Source organism: Macaca nemestrina, chromosome 7 (assembly GCF_043159975.1).
Source record: "Macaca nemestrina isolate mMacNem1 chromosome 7, mMacNem.hap1, whole genome shotgun sequence".
NCBI lineage: Eukaryota > Metazoa > Chordata > Mammalia > Primates > Cercopithecidae > Macaca > Macaca nemestrina.
Genome location: NC_092131.1, coordinates 18,069,162 through 18,088,228, shown reverse-complemented (window position 1 = coordinate 18,088,228; position 19,067 = coordinate 18,069,162).

Here is a 19,067-nt window from a genome sequence, read left to right as displayed (position 1 = left end):
GACATGTGTTTTCGATGTATTTCCCATTAGATTCTTAATAATAGGATGTAAATCATCAACTGCAGTCAGACGGACCAATCCCGGGGCCCCGGTCCCCACCAGTGATGGCTGTTTCTGATTAGCTTGGAGCCTACTATTCTCAGGAACAAGGAGTGCTTCTTGGGGTCTGTGAGGGACAGGAAATTAAGTCATCAGGCTTCTTGCCTATTATTTCCACACTTTCCTCAAGTTGGAAATCCATCAACTTTGAAAGAAAGACAAATAAACTGGACAAAGTTGGAGGAAGGAAGTTGGAGATGCGGTTTTATTCCACACTCCCCTTAACAAGTTTGTCCACAAGTGCTCGATATTCACTCCAGAATTAGAACACCTGCCTAACACCAGATGTTTTATAGATGGGTACCATTAGATGGTAGAAAGTTTGTATCAAAACACCAATTTTTTCCTTTAGCAAAAACTCTGCTTTTTCTTATATGGAAATACCAGGAAACCATTTTGCAGTTGAACAACCAAACCAAAGGCAGTGGAGTTTAAGATAAATGTTATGAAAATTGCATAAAACATTATATCAAAACCCTTGGCAGTGTCGAAAAGCAAGATTTCTGAATCCAATGAGTAGCCGAAGAAGAAAATCCAATTCCATTTTTTCACTTTGTCTGCCAATTTTTATAGCACTTCATTTAAAATGAAATCTCTAAAGAATCAATTCAAATTAGCTTTACAGTTTTCCCCAAAGAATCGCTTTAAAATAAATTGAATTGGAGCATGTGACATAATAAGTGAGCATAAAATTCATGTTAACTAGAGTCTGAAGGAAAAACTTCTCATAATAAGGAAACAAATAATCTCACTTGACTGAGCTAAAAATAGTCTTTAGATTGTCAGTTTCAAAACTGAACAAAAACAGGGGGAGTTGTTGTAATAATGACACGGCGCGTTTCCCCCAATGAAATGGCCTTGAATTTTGTAATAAATTACACAAAGAGAATTCTCTGGGTGAAAAGGAGATACCAGACATGAGTTACTTTCATAAATATAGTGACAGTAGTGAAAATACCTTCCGTCTGGGACTGAGCATCTTTGGCCATTCTCCCCAGAGGCCCCACCATCGAAGCCAGGGCAGAGCTGGGATTAGAGTGGGGTTGAGCTGTAACAGGCTGCTTCTCCTGTTCAGAAAACAGCTTTTGCTTCTGCATTTGTTTATTTTGATCAGGTAGAGCTATCGTAAGTTTTTACTTACTTTTTTATAAAGTTTATTTAGATCTTAAGCTCCTTGAGGACATGACAATATGTTTTTTGTTTGTTGTTTGTTTTTGTTGGTTTTTTTTAGTTTTTTTTTTTTTTTTTTTTAGAGAGGCAGGGTCTCACTCAGTCATCCAGGCTGGAGTGCAGTGGCATGATCACAGCTTAGTGCAACCTCAAACTCCTGGGCTCTAGTGATCCTCTCACCTTAGCCTCTGGGGTAGCTAGGACTACAGGCGTGTGCCACCATGCCTGGCTAATTTTTTATTCTTTTAATTTTTTGTAGAGGAAGGGTCTCGTTTTGTTGCCCAAGCTGGTCTTGAACTCCTGGGCTCAAGTGATTCTCTCACCTCAGCCTCCCAAAGTGTTGGAATTACAGGTATGAGTCACGGTGCCTGGCCTGACAATATCTTATGTGACTTTGTATCTACCCAGTACCTATCACAGTGTCTGACACATAGTAGGAATTCCATTATCATTTGGGGGAGAAACACGAGACTGAATAAGCCAATGAATCAATTGATTGTTTAAATCAGATTAAACTCAGCTTTTAGATTATATCTTTAAAAAAATCAGTTAAATTGGGAAATGCACAGTTTTTAATTAAGAAGGGGATGGTTGGGTTGTGGTGATATTTTTCCCCTCTACTGAAGTCAAGTGACAAATAACTTCGCTTATCTTTGAAGAAGTCTTGATGGAGATTACTTAAGGCTCTGCCTGAAAGTAACCATACAGGCGAAGTTTATCTTAAGGGAGCTCAATATCTTGAAATGTAATTATGTTGTAAAGTATGGGCCATTCCCTCTTTTCACAATACCATTTGGGCTTCCTTGCATTTCCACTATGTTCAATCGATATAACTTAGTAAAGACCGTGTTTTATTTCCTGCCATCTTTACCTATCTTTCCATCCTCCCACCTATCCATTCATTAGTCCATCCATCTATCTGATTATCCGTCCATCAAGTAGTTAGAGATACAGTAATGAATAATAATAGCTGACTTTTACTGAGTGCTTATTACATCCCGAGGACTGCAATAAACACTCTATGCTAATTAACTCATTTAATAGTCCCAAAAGTTCTATGAAGGAAGTAAAATTATAATCCACATTTTACATACAAGGCAACTGAGGCACAGCAAGGTGAAATACCTTGCCCATATTTACACCACTAGGAAGCAGGGCAGTCAAGATTTGAACCCAGAGACTCTGACTCCAGAACCACCTGTCTGCTGTATTAATTAGACAGATATGGTCACAGAACATAGACTTTGCATTCTAGCAGGAGAAAAAGAATTTAAACAACTAATTATGTAATTTTAATAATAGCAATTGCTTTGAAGGAAAAGTACAGTGTGTTATAAGAGTCTATGAAAGATGGTTGGGCGCAGTGGCTCATACCTCTAATCCCAGCAATTTGGGAGGCCGAGGTGGGTGTATCGCTTGAGCCCAGGAGTTTGAGACCAGCCTGGGCAACATGGTGAAACCTCGTCTCTACTAAAACCACAAAAATGAGCCGGGCATGGTGTCATGCACCTGTAATCCCAGCTACTCTGGAGGCTGAAGCATAAGAATTGCTTGAACCTGGGAGGTAGAGATTGCAGTGAACCAAGATCGCATCACTGTACTTCAGCCTGGACGACGGAGCAAAATCCTGTCTCAAAAAAAAAAAAAAGAAACACCAAGACTAGTCTGAGGAAATTAGGAAGACCTCCCTGCTGAGAAGGTTGACCCTTGGGCTGAGATGGGCTGAGATGTGGCTGGCAGATGGGCAGTGAAGTATAAGCAGGAAAGAGTGTTCCTAGTAGAACGGCACATGCTGGAGAAAGAGGTATCTGTGTTGAGGAACAAAAAGTGGCCAAGTGGCCTTCAGTGTCTACTAATGTCAATATGACTAAAACTCAGCTCAAACGAGGGCCTATTCTGGAGCTCTTGACCCAACTGACATTCCGTATCCAGTTATGGAAGTCAGAAGTCCAGGAGATAACTGGTCATTTCCCCCGTCACCAGTGCCCACCATACCTCACCTGCCACCAACTCTTGTCCCCTGGTGCCCCCCATATCAAATCAGCTGACCCCCGTAGATCTATCAAATCCACTCGTTTCTTTCCGATCCTGTCCCACCTCCGAATCCAAGCCACTTTCATTTCCTGCTTGGATGTCTGCAGGATTTCCCTGTATCTGATGCTCTGCAGAACATCCCCCAGATCCCCACATGCCGGCCCTCCGCCCTTCAGCCAGACTGATATTTCCACCTCTGCCGTCACTCAGAAACCTTCAGTGATCTTCCAGCGCTCTTGGAAAAAGACAAAACTGCTGACCACGGTCTCTGAGGCTGAGCATGGCCTGTGCCCCACCTAGAAAATCAGCTCTGTCCTGGACCCCATGCTCTGCCTCACAGAATCTCAGCCACCAGGGCCTTCTTGCTTTGGTCTCTCTGGAGTGACCGGCCCCTCCTGCTGCAGGGCTGTGGCGCCTGCTCTCCCCTCTTCCTGGAAGGTCCTTTTTCTCCTCTTTGTTTAATTTGCTCTTACTCATCCTGTAGATCCCGGCTGAATAGGGAAGCCTACCTATGTCCCTGCTCGGTTATCTGACCTGTCCCCATTACAATCTCTGTCCAGCTACCTCTCCGTTATGGGTGAAATTAGCTTTCCTCAAAATTCCTATGTTGAAGTCCTAATTCCCAGAACCTCCGAATGTGACTATATTTGGAGACAGGGCCTTTAAAGAGACAATTAATGTGAAATGAGTCAGCTCGGGTGAGCGCTAATCCAATGAGTAGTGTCTTTATAAGAGGAAATGTAGAGTCAAAAAGAGACCCTATGGATAGGTGCACAGAGAGGAAAGGCCACATGAGGGCATCATAAGAAGGCAGCCATCTGCCAGCCAAGGAGAGAGGCCTCAGGAGACACCAGCCCTGCCTGTGCCATGATCTTAGTCTTCTAGGCTCCAGAACTGTGGGAAAATAAGTCTCTGTGTCTAAGCCACCCAGCCTGTGGTATTTTGTTACGGCTGCCGGAGGGGACTGACATACTCTCTTTCACAGAACCAGTCACAGTTGTAATCTGTTTTATGATCATATTGTCATCTTGACAAGAATGCAAGCTCTGTGAGGACAGAAACTGGGTCTGGTTTTACTCGGCAAGCTGTCCCCAGAGCCTGGCACGGGGCCTGGCATGTAGTGGGTGCTCAGTAAATAGTTGCTTCCTCACTGAATGAATGAATGAATGAATGGACAAATAAAAATATGTGAGTGGGCCGGGTGCAGTGGCTCACGCCTGTAATCTCAGCACTTTTTGGAGGCTGAGGTGGGTGGATCACTTGAGGCCAGGAATTTGAGATCAGCCTGGCCAACATGGTGAAACTCCATCTCTATAAAAAATACAAAAATTAGCTGGGCATGGTGGCACATGTCTGTAGTCCCAGCTACTCGGAAGGTTGAGGCACGAGAATCACTTGAACTGGGAAGGTGGAGGTTGCCAAGAGCCGAGATTGCGCCACTGTACTCCAGCCTGGGTGACAGAGCAAGACTCTGTCTCAGGAAACAAAACAAAACAAAAACCAAAGCCATATGAGTGAATGGTCACTGAATGAATGAATGGACAAGTAAAAACATGAGTGAATTGATGAACATACACATGAGAGAAGCGATCATTACCGATATTAGTGGGTTTTACCTCTGGGAAGATTCACTTTAGGCCTGGCTTGCATCTAGAAGCAAGGGCACCTTGTATTGACTAATATGGGTATTAGTATGCATTTATGTAATTTCACCAGATACAGCCAATTCCTGGAATTTCAAGTTTTTAGCCCCTGAGAGAAATACTATTTAATGAAATTTAATCTCATGGATTTCATTTTTAAAGAGGCAAATCTCTCTCTCTAGGGTTAAAAAAGTTCATTCTAACAAGTGTAAGTCCAACATCCTTGCAACGGGAAGAAAATACAAAAGTGAGAGAAACGTCCTCATTTGTATCTAGCTGGGTCGATTTATGGCACGCTTGACTTTGGCTTGGAAAATGTCCTTGCTGGTTTCCACGGGGGCAATGACACAGTGAGAACACTGCGGAATCGCTAGGCGGGAGGGAGGGAGGGTGGGGCGGGAGGGAGGGAGGGTGGGGCGGGAGGGAGGGAGGGAGGGTGGGGCGGGAGGGAGGGAGGGTGCAACACATACACGAGAATTTCTCTCGAAGTCTTCAGAGGAAACTTCTTTTCTGAGAAACTCATTATTCACTTAATTATTCATTCTGTTTATTTACTGTATAGTTATTACACATAAATATGGTGCAAATCCCCAGAATCCTCAAACACCAGATGCCAGTTTCCCTCTGCAGTCCCAAAAGACATAGCCAAGCCATCACTGTGAGAATTAAAACAACAACAACTAAAACCCAATTAAAATTGTGCCAGCATGTTCATTTCCAAAAGAAAAACCCTGCAAATGAATAAGCGTTTAGTCACTCTCCTGACTGCTGCTGCAAAGAAACAAACAAACAAACCTTAACACGAAAACTGAAATATCATTAATATTTACATCACAGCTACATTGAACTTAGTATCTGCACAGAAAGGGCATTGGCTAAATCAATTTTATATCATTTCTTCCATTTTCTAAATCAGATGATTAGAAAAAAATGCTGTTTTGCTTTTCAAACTTTCAATGTGTCTGGCAAAGCCCAGTGATGGTGGGGAAGAAGCCAGGTAGTGCTATATCACTGATGGGGTCCTGGGATTCTCGGGTTACACAACCCCTCCTCTTATTGATCTGAGATGGGATGAAATGGGTGCATCCTGCTCACCTGAGTGCATGACCGGGCATCCTGAGGAGGTAAGCCTGCAACATAAGCTCTTTGGACAAAGTCTAATGACGTATAAGCCAAATGCCGCCAGTCAAGGAGGTCTCCTGTGAGAAATGGTGGGAGGTGCAGAGAGGACCCCAAAAATAGAGGGCAGTGCAGGGCTGATGACTGGGATGGAGAATGCATGTAAGTGTGTAGGAAGGAGGGGAGGGGTGTGTGTGGGTGTAATTGTTTACAAGTCTCCAGTCCTCTGGTGACATTGGCTTCGTGAAGAACAAAGTGGTCTCTTAGATGAGCGAGTGATGGCGGCTGTCCCTAATAGTCACGCTGTACCTGGGAGGTGTGTCTAGAATGTTCCATCCACACCAACATGTCTGCCTGGGGGGGCCACTGATCAGACACATAGGAACCTCTGAGAGACAGGCCACTGGTTCTGCTACTGGAAACACTTGAAGCTCATCTACATCTGTGGTGCTTCCCCAAACCTAGAGCTCAGACCTGAAAAGCCCGGGGTCTCCAGCCTCAGTGTTGAGGGTCTGAGGATGGACTTTAGGCCAGACTGTCCAAATTCAAAGCACCAGGTCTCCCATGTACCATTAGCAGTCCTCATCCTTCTTCCTGAGAATCAAGACTGTGTCTCTTATAGTTGCCACAAGAATTAAATTCTATGGTCGGGTGCAGTGGCTCAGGCCTGTAATCCCAGCACTTCGGAAGGCTGAGGCGGGCTGATGACTTAAGGTCAGGAGTTCAAGACCAGGCTGGGCAACATGGCGAAACTCAATCTAAAAATACAAAAGTTAGCTGGGCGTGGTGGCATGCGTCTGTGGTCCCAGCTACTTGGGAGGCCGAGGAACAAGGATCGCTTGAACCTGGGAAGAAGAGGTTGCGGTCAGCTGAGATCGTGCCATTGTACTCCAGCCTGGGTTACAGAGTGAGACTCAATCTCTCTCACAAAAAAAAAAAAAAAAAAAAGGAATTACATTCTATAATGCATGCAACGTGCTGAGAACAGTGTCGACCAATGGCAGGCAGACAATAAACCAGCAGTCCCTAACCTTTTTGGCACCAGGGATCAGTTTCATGAAAGAAAATTTTTCCACAGATGAGATGGGGGCATGGTTTTGGGCTGAAACTGTTTCACCTCAGATCATCAGGCAATAGATTCTCTTAAGGAGTACACGACCTAGATCCCTCTGCACACGCAGTTCACAGTAGGGTTCATGCTCCTATGAGAATCTAATGCTGCTGCTGATGCAAGAGGAGCAGGAGCTCAGGTGGTGATGTCTGCTCATTCACTGCTCACCTCCTGCTGTGTGGCCTGGTTCCTAACAGGCCATGGACCGGTACCAGCCCCAGGGGTTGGGGACCCCTACAGTAAACACTGGTTTCTTTTTTTTTTTGTTTTTAAGACACAGTCTCACTCTGTCACCCAGGCTGGAGTGCAGTGGTGCAATCTCGGCTCACTGCAACCTCTGCCTCCCAGGTTCAAGCGATTCTCCTGCCTCAGCCTCCCGAGTAGCTGGGATTACAGGCAACTACCACCACGCCTGGCTATTTTTTGTATTTTTAGTAGAGATGGGCTTTCACCATGTTGATCAGGCTGGTCTGGAGCTCTTGACGTCAGGTGATCCAGCCACCTCAGCCACCCGAAGTACTGGGATTACAGGTGTGAGCCACCATGCCCAGCCTAAACATTGGTTTTTAATAAGTTAATAAGTTCAGTTATTAAGTTAATAAGTTCAATGCATGTGGCAATTTAGCACAGCACGAGGAAACCCTGTTTTTCCTGTTTCTTATCCCAAAGCAGCTGACGTGATTATTCATTTTGTTCTTTAGCATAAGAATGTTGCTATTCCTGGAATCTCTGATTGAAATAAATTCAGCACCTCCTGTCCCACAATGCCTCATGGCCATTTTGGTTACCTGTTGCAAATATTCTCTATTCATGTAGCCTAATTTGGGACGTTTTGCTAAGAAGGCAAAAACATTTCCAATCTATTTGGCACCCATGTTATAAAGTATCCGACCCACCAAAACACAAAAGGTCTTCATTAATAATATATGGAATATGAACTCTGTAGAATATTTCATTGTTGCTTTCTTAATAACATAACATTATTAATCTGTTGCTGCTTTAAGAAATTCATATGTGTGAAAGCCTTGTATATTAAGTTATTGCTCAAACTAGATATATTAAACTGACACCCATGAAACCATGAAAGAAATGTGGTAGAACTGAAAAAATCAATTTTAAATTAACATAAAATCATTCTCCTTGTCTTACGCTTTGATTTTCAAAGCAGCTGCTCTTTCAGATTGGCAGCAACTTTACCTCCCTATCAGAGGTCAAAGGTAAGTGTGCATGCACCCCAGCCCTGTCTCTCCCGACAGACATGTGAAGTAGAGCTGCTCCAATGTCTTCTTTTGGGTGGGGCAGGGAGTGGAAGGTTGATGAGGAAGCAGGGGCTGATGGAGCAGAAGGTGAAGTGTATGGCCCTGTGAGTCCTCAGTTACAGCACTGTCCAAGTCAGCCACAGGGACTGTAAGACTCTGGAAGGCATCATCATAAAAATACAGAACTGGAAGATTCTGCAGGGGTCAGCAGAAATGGTTAACCATTTCCCAAGATATGATCCATGGAGCATCCGTTCTTTATGATGGTGCTATCTACATACACACACATACACAGGCACCCACATCCAACCTGGTTCCATGGTTCATCAAATAAGTCTGAAACTCTGCACATTCTACTCATTTATTGGAGTGCCATAATGGACTTCAGCATTTCAAAAGTTCTGTGAACCCCTATATTAAAAAATACCCATTTATCATCTGTGACCAAGTATTTCCCCAGCTCCCCTGGCCATGACACTCTCTGCTCATACAATGCTAATTCATGTATAATGGTGCAATGGACCAAATGTTTGTATCTCCTCAAAATTGGTATGTTGAAATTCTAACCCCCAGTGTGACGGTATTAGGAAGTAAGGCCTTAGGAGGTAATTAAGTCATGAAGGTGGAGACCTCATGAATGAGAGCAGGGCCCTCATGAAAGAGACCCCAGAGAGATCTCTCACCCCTTCTACCGTGTGAGGACACAGTGAGAAGAAGGCTGTCTATTAACCAGGAAGAATGCCCTCCCCAGACACCCAATCTGCTAGTGTCTTAACTTTGGACTCCCCAGCCTCCAGAATTGTAAGAAATAAATGTTTATTGTGTAAGACAGCCAGTCAATGGTATTTTTGCTATAGCAACCCAAATGGACTAAGACAAATGGGCAGTGAGCAATCTTATCCAAATCAACCTCTTCACTGAAAGTTATGAAGAAGAGGAAATTGAAGCCTAAGAAGTGGTTGACTTGCCAAAGAGTACAAGAGATAGGAATTGAGTGGAGCGCAGAATTCTGGTTTTCTGATTCTTGGCTCTATACTGCACCATCTTTCAGAGAAATTTCCCTTTAATTCATCAATGTGCCAAGATCTGTCGTTGATGAAGCACTGTGTCAAGCATTATGGACACTGGTCCCCGGGGAAGCTGGGGAAATACTTGGTCAAAGATGGTAAAAATACAAAAAAGACACTTAGCCTTAGCCTTTGGGAAGTTCATGATCAAGAGTCAGAGACAGATATGGAAATATGCCAATCACACTACAACATGGGGAGGACTCTGAAGAGGCTTCTGTGAGAGTCCAGAAGTATGACAACCCTCTAAAGGAGCTACGAGAGTTGTCATATGGGGGTGATGTAGGCATGGAGCCTTGAAGGATGCTATAACTTGAATGTTTGTCTCCTCCAAAACTCATGTTGAAATTTAATTGCCGTTGTAACAGTGTGAAGATGTAGGACCTTTAAGAGGTGATTAAGCCATGAGGGCTCTACCCTCATGAATAGATTAATGCTGATATTTAGGGAGTGGGTTTACCATCAGAAAGATACATTTAACCCCCTTTTCTCGCTCTCTCATCCTCTTGCTCTCTGCCATGAAATGACATAGCAAGAAGGCCCTCACAAGATACCGCCCCTTGATCTTGATCTTGGACTTCTCAGCCTCCAGAACTGTAAGAAATAAATTTCTGTTCTTTATAAATTACCCAGTCTCAGGTATTTTGTTACAGCAGCACAAATGAACTAAGATAAAGGATGACCAGGCATTTTCCAGGCAGTTTGCTGCAAAGTGTTGGTCTTCCCCTCAATCCCTTTCTAAGGAGTTCCCATAATAGCTCTCTTATATGAGGTACTGTTTGCACACATCACCATACTAGTGCCACAGGACTCTGTCAGCTGACTAAACCAGGATGGGCTGCTGACCCCAGAGCAGTCAATCTAAAATCTGACTAGCACTGTGCAGGAACACCTAGGGAGTGCTGTCTAGGCCAATAGAACTTGCTGCAGTGATGAGAATGTTCTATTCTGTGCTCTTCAGTATGGCAGTCACTAACCACATGCAGCTATTGGACACTTGAAGTATGACTCGGGATATGGCTGTTCAGTGGTGAATTAAATTTTAAGTTTTATTTAATTGTGTTAAAAATTAAAATTAAATAAAGACATGCACTGTTGGCTACCGCATTGGACAGCACAGCCTCAGACTGATTAACAGATTCACTTGGTGATTCTAATTTAAAATACAAGTTGGCTTAGATTTACGATTTTAAGTTGAAATCCAAGCTTACAAATAGTGTTGGAACATTCAAGATATTACAGAGTTTAATTTACTACTCTTAAAAACTTGCTGAAATACATGGGAAGATGTCTTCATTCATTGGAGAACCAAAGGTCTTAAAAGAGAATTGATTGAAAGATTTGAAAGATTCAGAATAAGTCCTCTGGTCACAGTGAAATTAGCTAGAAATCACCAAAGAAAACTAGAAAACTCACAATTTTTGAAAATTTAACATTTCATTTCTGAACAGTGCATGTGTTCAGAAGCAATCACAACAGAAATTAGAAAATATTTTTATGAGAATTACAATGAAGATAAAATGTACAAAAACTCATGAGATGCAGCTAAAGCAGTGCTCACAGGATATTTATAACCTTAAATATATAATTAGAAAACAAACACTGAAAGTCAATGATCTTAATTTCTCAAGTAGCTAAAAAACAAAAAGCAAAAAAGAAGGGAAATAATAATAATTAAGAGCAGAAATAATGAAACAGAAAACAAACAGAAAAGAAAAGCAACAAGACCAAAAGTTGGCGTTTTGAAAAGATTAATAAAATTGGTAAATTCCTAATAAGATCAATCAAATAAAGTGTTATAGTTAATATTAAGTGTCAACTTGACTGGATTGAAGGATGCAAAGTATTGTTCCTGGGTGCGTCTGTGAGGATGTCGATTAATATCTGAGTCAGTGGACTGGGAGAGGCAGACCCACCCTCAGCCTGGTGGGCACCATCCAATCAACTTCCAGTGCGGCTGGAATAAAGCAGGCAGAAGAAGGTGGGGGAAGCCGACTTGCTGAGTCTTCTTGGCCTTCATCTTTCTCCTGTGCTAGATGCTTCCTGCCCTCCTTGGAACATCAGACTCCCAAGCTCTTCAGCGTTTTCACCAGTAGCTCTCGGGCCTTTGGCCACAAACTGAAGCCTGCACTGTTGGCTTCCCTACTTTTGAAGTTTCAGGACTCGGACTGAGCCACTACCAGCTTCCTTGCTCCTCAGCTTGCAGACGGCCTATTGTGGGACTTCACCTTGTGATCATGTGAATCAATTCTCCTTAATAAACTCCCTTTGGTATATACATACATCCTGTTAGTCCTGTCCCTCTACAGAACCCTGACTAATACAGAAAGACAACTGAATATATATTTTATACATGCAGGTAAAATGTATGGAAATGTAACAGAATTATGAAAGCCACCTTAGAGTGATTAATAAAATTTTCCAGATTTATAGATAGAAGAATAGGATCTGTCTATACAGTAAAAGCTTAAGGAAGAATTAGGCTTGTCAACCATTACAACTTTAATGTAGAAAACATGAACTTTGTAAAATCAAATTAGTCCCTGAGTAATCTCACAACGACCATGCTGGTTTTCCAAGGTTATGACTCGGTGCCAAGCTGAGGCCAAGTCACCAGGACTGCAGAGAGAGCAGGGGAGGGCTCCTCCCGGTACGCGGGTGTGCGCCACTCATTAGCAGCCCTTTCGAGACCTGCTGCAGGGCGAATCTAGGAACTACACTTTATGGGTGGATGGTACCTTACAGTTTTCTCAGCACTGTGAGAAATTACCAAGTTCAAAAGAAGTAGAAAGGGCTTTCTTTTCAATAGGTCCAAAGCTAAGGGATTTCTTTCCTTGAAACGTATATTGAAAGCAGTATAATAGAAAGCTGGAGACTTTCCTTTTTTGAATGTTTTCAAAATTAAATTCAAAAATACTTTAAACTATATGAGGTCTCTTCTTTGTCAGAAACCAACCCAAGTCATAGAAGAGGCTGTGAACACACTTCCCTATGGCAAAGGCCTGACCCCATTAGGGAGGCCATCGTTGAGGGTGCAGACAGAGGGTCCTATAAAGATGCCGTAAGTGGCCGGGCACGGTGGCTCACGCCTGTAGTCCCAGAACTTTGGGAGGCCGAGGAGGATGGATCGTCTGAGCTCAGGAGTTTGGGACCAGGCTGGGCAACATGATGAAACCCCATCTCTGCTAAAAATACAGAATTAGCTGGGCATGGTGGAGTGTGCCTGTAATCCCAGCTACTTAGGAGGCCGAGGTAGGAGAATTGCTTGAACCTGGGAGGTGGAGGTTGCGGTGAGCCTGGGCAGAAGGGAAACTCCGTCTCACAGACAAAAAAAAAAAAGTGCCATAAGTGGTGGTCTACACAGGTTTTTTGCTAAGCATTCCATAACGTTATTCTGAAAAGTTATGTACTCCTTTTTCCATATTTTCGATACCTTAAACTTTTATTATAAATTTAAATAGTGGAAAGGTATATAAGTTCCACCACGAAGTAAGATCTGATTTTTTTTTTTTTGAGATGGAGTTCCATTCTTGTTGCCCAGGCTGGAATGCAGTGGCGTGATCTCGGCTCACTGCAACCTCCACCTCCCAGGTTCAAGTGATTCTCCTACCTCAGCCTCCTGAGTAGCTGGGATTATAGGCATGCACCACCACACCTGGCTAATTTTTTGTATTTTTAGTAGAGACGGGGGTTTCTCCATGTTGGTCAGGCTGGTCTTGAACTCCCGACCTCAGGTGATCCACCCGCCTTAGCCTCCGAAGTGCTAGGACTACACACGTGAGCCACTGCGACTGGCCAGATCTGAATTCTTTAAAAAATAAACTTTTCACTTTAGAACAGTTTTAGGTTTACAGAAAAATTAAGATAGTATAGAAATTACTATATATCACGCACTCCCTTTTCCCTATTATGAACATTGTATGCGTATGATACATTTGCTACAATTAATGAGCTAATACTGGTACATTATTAACTAAAGTTCATACTTTATCCAGATTTCCTGGGTTTCCCTTAATGTACTCTTCCTGGTCTAGGATTCCCATCTAGGCTATTGCATTACATTTAGTCACCATGGCTGCAGAGGTTCCTCTTGTTGTTTCTTTTTTTTTTTTTTTTTTTGAGACGGAGTCTTGCTCTGCCGCCCAGGCTGGAGTGCGGTGGCCGGATCTCAAGCTCCGCCTCCCGGGTTCCCGCCATTCTCCTGCCTCAGCCTCTCGAGTAGCTGGGACTACAGGCGCCGCCACCTTGCCCGGCTACTTTTTTGTATTTTTTAGTAGAGACGGGGTTTCACCGTGTTAGCCAGGATGGTCTCGATCTCCTGACCTCGTGATCCGCCCGTCTCGGCCTCCCAAAGTGCTGGGATTACAGGCTTGAGCCACCGCGCCCGGCCCTCTTGTTGTTCTTAGGCTTTCTTTGTTTTTGATGGGCTGGACAGTTTTGAGGAGGATTGGTCAGGTATTTTGTAGAAGATCCATCGACCTCTGAAGAACATATCTTGGTTGCTTCTAGTTTTTGGTGGTGATGAAGAAAGCTTCTATAAACATTCATATGCAATTTTTGTGTGGATGAAATTTTCAAATCATTTGGGTAAATACCTAGAAACTTGATTGCTGGATCATGTGGTAAGACTATGCTTAGCTTCGTAAGAAATTGCCAAACTGTCTTCCAAAGTGGCTGTACCATTTTACATTGCCCCTAGAAACAAACGAGAGTAGAAATTATCCAACTGAAACAGGGAGAGAAAGGAGGAAGAGGAGGAAGAGCATGAAGACACGGTGGAGAAGAACAGAGAATAAGAGATGTGTCAGATAATATAATTGATATAAAATATGTACAACTGGAGTCTGAGAAGGCCATTCTCTTCAAGAATGTGGTAAATGGAGTATTTGAAGAAATCATGGCCAAGAGATTTCTATGTTTGATGAAAGACACAAAGTGTTCCGGAATTTTGGTTTCAATTTGTAGTAAGGGGGAAAAATCTGCTCATAGAAGTTTGGATGTCAGCCAAGGAGCGGGTCAGATTGAATGAACCTTAGACGGTCCAATGTATGCAATTCTAGGAATTAAGGAAGGAAAGAAGAAAGGGAACAAGGAAGGAAAAAAAGAAATAAATGAACAAATCCTATCCCATGGGCCATCCAAGACAAGTGGCAAGAGTGAACGCTTGGTAAGGAAATGGACTCAAGCACTATCCCTGACACATTTGACCTTAGGAAAGTTATTTAAAATTAAACTTGGCTTCCTTATTTAAAATTAAAAAGATGTTCAAACCTGACTTCTACCTTAAAATGACTGTTGCTATGACAATACACACAATATATTTCCAGCCCCTTGGTCAAAAGTTTTTTCTATAAATTCAGTATTGTTGGAATTGCTCTTTCTGAAGTCACATACTTAAGCCAACTTAACTGTTTTGCTCTCTGTTGAAATTTTTTTCAAGGATCAGTAAAGCATAAAATAGGGAGTATATTTGGATTTCAGTTGACGTTTTCACATAAATTAATCTGCATTTTCTCTGAAGTTAGAATAATTTCTTTTTTATTCACATTTCTGAGTATTTCATCAACTTAATAATCTAAGAAACATTTTGATTGGACGCTCTATATTTTACTATGCTAAATTGTTTTAAGCTATTTTTCAATACCTGTGGCCAATCCGATTTAAGTCTGTTTTGTAAGAAAGGTTACTTTATGAGCTGCTATTCCGAATGCTATTGAATTTCAATTTGTGTGTGTATATGAATTTTTTAACTGCCTAGTTCTGCAGTTCCAAACAAATTTCTCAAAAGTTATAAGCTACAAAAAGGAAAGTAGCCAATAGTTCATTTTTATTAATCCTAAATTACAATTCTGTAAGTGAAGTGTGAATACCAAGTAGGCTGATTGGTGAAATACACTGTTTAGAATTTATATACATAAGTGAGCGTTGCCCAGTGAGAATACACACCTATTTCAAAGATGCTTCAATTGTTCGCAGCATTTCTGAAACTCCTCTTTGAATACTGCCTTTAGAGCTTGCAGCACATTTTAATCTTTGTCTTTTGAAAGTAGGTTTAATAACCCAAAGTAATTTTGGTTAAGTTTGGTGATGCAGAAGATGGAAAATAATTTTTGTTTGTTTGTTTTTGTTTTTTTGAGACAGAGTCTCACTCTGTCAGCCAGGCTGGAGTGCAATGGTGCCATCTCGGCTCATTGCAACCCCCATCTCCCAGGTTCAAGAGATCCTCTTGCTTCAGTCTGCCGAGTAGCTGGGACTAGAGGCGCTTGTCACCATGCCTGGGTAATTTTTGCACTTTTAGTAGAGATGAGGTTTCACCATATTGGCCAGGCTGGTCTCGAACTCCTGACCTCAGGTGATACACCCGCCTTGGCCTCCCAAAGTGCTGGGATTACAGGCGTGAGCCACTGCGCCCAGCTTGGAAATTAATTTTTAATACCTACTATGTGCTAGAGGCTTGTCTTGGATTATCCAGTGAATCTGGGTAAATTCATTTTAGGTTGAAAATGAAGGGTCACCATAGAATATGAATCAATGCCATAGATGATTTTCCCACTGGAGGTAATAATGTAGCATCGTAGGAAAGGCATATGTTTTCCGTCAGGCTGACAGGTTTGAATCACCACCCTGACACTCTTCTCCCATCACCATCACTTAGCCTCCAATCAAGTTACTTAGATTTTCCGGGACTGTTTCCTCATTTATAAGAGAAGATGACTAATATCTATCTCAATAATTTTAAAAATAAAACAAATATATAAAATACCTGGCATAATTAGTCCCCCATCCCAAGGTGACAAAGTGAAGGGAAAATTTCTCATTATGATGAAGATGGTCCCGGATGTTTTTCAAAATGAGTTTTATTATTTTATGGTTGCATTTTCCTATTATCTTGTCAGATATTAATTCCAATTAATTTCAATTAACAATCTCCAATTGTTACTCCTCTATTTTGGGCAAAGATGTCTTGTTTTTGGTGTATTTAGGAGAAGGGACTGTGTGTGAGTTTACCTGGTTGTGGGGTGGTATGGCAGAGGTAGTTGTGAACAATGGGACTGAAAATATAAATTAATACTCGGTTATGGAGGGCTTTGAATGGCCTATTACAGGTTTAGACATTATCCAATAGAAAAGATGGCCACCGAAAGCTTTTGAGTAGAGACAAAGTAATTTTGTCTGTGCTTTGGGAAGATTACGGACATGCTAGATTAAAATTTGTTGACAGCAGGGTTTGCTTCTTACTTGCACATCTTTTACTCATCTTTATGTCAACGAGTAGAAGAACAAACGACTAGGTGGAAGGATGGAAGGGGGAATAAGGACAAGGGCAGAATGATTAGGACGGGATGGAAGACAATGCCATGAAGGGTTTACAGAGCCAGGCTCAAAAGGATTCAGCAAGTGTCTGGATGACAGAGCTAAGGAAGATGGGGGAGACTTGAGAAGAACGCTGCGGCAGCTGGCTTGGATGACAGCTCTGGGTGGGGGGTGGGGCAGTGGCTAGGAAAAAGAAACACAGAACGGGAAAATGGTTTTGAAAATGACGGGAACAACGAGTCTGATTTTAATTCAACGAGTTTGCATGGCAGTCTGATAGGCAAATGAAAACACAGGTCTGGAGTTGAGCTGAGGTCAAGTCAAAGATTTGTTTGTAGAGTCATACCCATAAAGATGATAGCTGAAATCTTGGTGGTGATGAAATCATCCTTGGAGAATGTGTGGATCAAGAAGATTGGCCAAACACAGGGCCTTGGAAAATGCTAATACTTATGGGATGGTTGTAGGAGAGGAAGCAGGAAAAGACAGAGGGGAAAAAATGGGCACAGAAATACCAGGAGAGACCCATGTCATGGAAACTAAAAGGGAAGGATTTCAAAGGTGCAGCTGTCAGGGCAGACCCAGGAGAAACAAGTATGATGAGGTCAGAGAAGGGCTGGTGGGTTTGGCCATTCATTAGCAGCTCACTGGTGACCCCTTTGAGAGCTGCTGCCATGGGGAAGATGGGTCACAGGGAGATGGCAAGTGGGGGCAGGGGAATCACAGAGAGAAGGGGGCAACAGCTTCTGCTTCCACCTTCAACTGCTTCTTCTTAGTCTCATTAGAAGACTTTTCTCTGCTGTCCTAGTAAATGTTAACGTTGCCCAAGACTCTGTCCTTGGCTCGATGCTTACAATAGTTAGGGTTCTCTTGGTTTCAAATAACAGAAAGCAACTCCAGCTGGCTTGAGCGGAAAGATTTATTGGGAGGATACAGGGTTACCTCACAGGACCCAGAGGGTTATGACTGGGCCTTGGATACAAGCTTTAACCAGAAGCCAAGCACCATAGGGCTTCTTGTCTCCTTTCTTGTTCCCCTCTCGGGGTCTTTTTCTTTTTTCTCTGCTCTCAATGCCAACTAGCTGCCTTGGGTTTCCAGGCCATATGGTAGAAAACATGTGTGCGACTCACTCCTGAGTCAGACCCACTTACTCAGCCCCTCAGAGGGGCACTGCTCTCTCTCACTCATGCCCACTCTTGGTGTTTCCCAAGGGAAGAGACTGAGTTGCTCAATAGATGTCCACCCTTGGGCCACTCAACCGAAATCAGATCAACAAAGTCACTCCGCACAGACAGTAGCATGTGGACTGGGGACAAAGACAGGGACTAGGACTTGGAAGTGAGAAGCTGAGGAAAAAGCTTATGGGATGAGGATTTGGATTGGGCCCAGAGCAAGTGAAAAGAAGGGGAAGGTGACATGAGTGGCTTCTCATTCTCTCTTTCTGTATTCGCCCTGAGAGCTTGGATCCTCCTAAGTAGCAAATCCGAGGAGCACTCTCCCCGCTAGACTATAGTTTACACCTAGACAGACATACGGTTTTCTTCTAAGAAAGAAAATGGGATGTCTGCTCAGATCTTACAAACTTCCCCTCTCTGTGACCAGCCCTGGGTACACCTGGGCGAGTCCCCAGTGGCCACATCCATACCCCCTGAGTGAACCAGATTTGAGTGCTCCAGGTGGCCAATCAGAGCCTCTATGTGGGGTCTCTAGACTTGGAACTGAATGGATCATGAGCCAATTCCTTTTCAGGATGCTGTGAGGCTGTCTGTGACTGTGGGAGATAGGCAGAATCTGAAGGTGCTGGTATGGTTGGTTCTGGTTATCCTGGAAACCCACGGCACCACTGCTGTCTCTATGGTAGTTCTATCAGATAGCCCAGTGTTTTCCAGTACATTCTCTTGCAGTCTAAGCTAGTTTGGGTGGCTTTCTGTCATTGAGGCAAAAAAGAGCCTTGACTAGTCCAGGGTCAAGGGAGTTGCCCAACAGCTATCCCCAACTTGGCCTCTCGCCTGCGGCATCAACTGTGGGAAGTGGCCCCTCCCTTTCCCTTGTCATGTTTCCCGGGAGAAATGAGGTCCGAATAGTCACTGCAATAGGAGGTTATGGCTTTCTGAATAATGCCACTTTGTTCATGTATTACTCTAATTTTGATATTTAAAAAAATCTGAAGTATGCATCATTTATGTTCTGCGATCAGGATCAACGACTCAATTATTCAACTTACGATGAAAATACTTGCTGAACAAAACTC